Source organism: Halyomorpha halys, unplaced genomic scaffold (assembly GCF_000696795.3).
Source record: "Halyomorpha halys isolate HHAL.00 unplaced genomic scaffold, Hhal_1.1 Scaffold106.1, whole genome shotgun sequence".
NCBI classification, from domain to species: domain Eukaryota; kingdom Metazoa; phylum Arthropoda; class Insecta; order Hemiptera; family Pentatomidae; genus Halyomorpha; species Halyomorpha halys.
Window position 1 is genome coordinate 489124 of NW_027111449.1, and position 1518 is coordinate 490641.

At 30.2% G+C, this 1518-nt stretch overlaps 1 long non-coding RNA gene across 1 annotated transcript in view; it reads right to left on the bottom strand.

Annotated features, from left to right (window-relative positions):
• Positions 1 to 1518, bottom strand: part of LOC112211156 (uncharacterized) — a 20484-nt gene extending 18966 nt beyond the window's left edge. Inside the window, exon 1 of the long non-coding RNA XR_002945467.2 lies at positions 225 to 1518. This is a non-coding gene — a long non-coding RNA (uncharacterized lncRNA). The remainder of the gene's footprint in view (positions 1 to 224) is intronic.

Consider the following 1518-nt stretch of genomic DNA (forward strand, 5'->3'; position numbering starts at 1 on the left):
TACCCTGTGGTACACCAGCAGACTGACGGAATAGGGATGAATAAGCGCCGTTGTAATTTACTTGAAATAATCTGTCGGAGAGATAAGAACGGATAATGAGGAAGTATGTAGGGGGTAGGAATTTACGGATCTTGTATAGCAGTCCTGGGTGCCAGACTCGATCAAAAGCCTGACACAAAAAAAAAAAAAAGATTAATAAATAAAAAACTCCTGAGCTCAGGTACCTTTTTTCTCTTGTGGACTTAGTTCTCCAGAGTTCCAATGTTCCAGTTAAGTGGTGGTGAATTGCTAATTATTAAATAATTATTTTGAGTTTCATTTCTTCCTTATAAAGCGAATTCTGCTAAACAGTAACTTACAACATGGCTCTCTAGTTTCATTTCACTCGGTGGAGTGCAGAAGATCGCTATGGCTGTTTTATTTAAACCATTTCCTTATCTAAAACAATTTATACATCTACATTCAAGATAATTAATCATTGTAATGAGCTCATTTTTTTTAAAGAGTAAAAAATAGATTTCAAATTTAATACATATATATGCTACATTTCCCTAAAACTAATATTAAAAAGTACCTATTAATTTAATTTTTTTTTTAATTTATACATTATCGAATTTATTCTTTGAATATGTAATTCTGTGGTAAACCACAGGGAAAAATATAAATTTGGGATGATAAAGGCTTCATTGATAAAAAAAATCAATACTATAGCTCAATTGCCATAAATAGGCCAACCAAGATGTTAATCAAATTATTCCATACAATTTTAAACCAATATATTTGTATTAAACCTCTGATTAATAAGCTGAAATATTTTTTTTTCTGAGAATTTTACTTCCCAAAATGTTCCAAGAAATAAAGGATTGAAATTTGAACTATGTAAGTTCGCACAAATACATTCACTATATCATGAAGGTATTTTGTTGTATGAGAGATATGCAGTAGCGAGATCACAATAAATGTAAATCGTTGTTAATATTGTTTTCAAATCCAACCAACCATTACATTTATATTGTCTCCATTTTAGGAAAACAAAATATATTCTCCATTTGTCGATTTGGTTCGATAAAAGATTTGTTGCTTTTTATCATCACATAACAGGATTTCAATACAGTAATCAGTATAATACCATTTCGATACCTATGAAGAGGATCAAGATAAATATTACCCACTTGAGACTAGTGGTGGAAATTGGATTGACATAATCCAATAGATGGACTGATATAATCTCATTGGAACAACTGCTACCCAGTGTGAAAATATATTTTTCATATTTCTTTATAATAGTTGCTTGAGTGACAATATGCACGTGATTATTGTCATTAAGTGCGATTATTATTGTTAAGTGATTGAGTGGATTTAGGATAATAATTGATAAGATTGCTATATAAATATCCTTTTTCCATCCTCCTCATTATGGAAGATTAAAACCTAAAAAGTTTGGATTCAAATCCCATTTAATCCCAGATAGATAATTTTATTCGCTGATTTGAAAGACATTGACTGTCGTTTTGATTC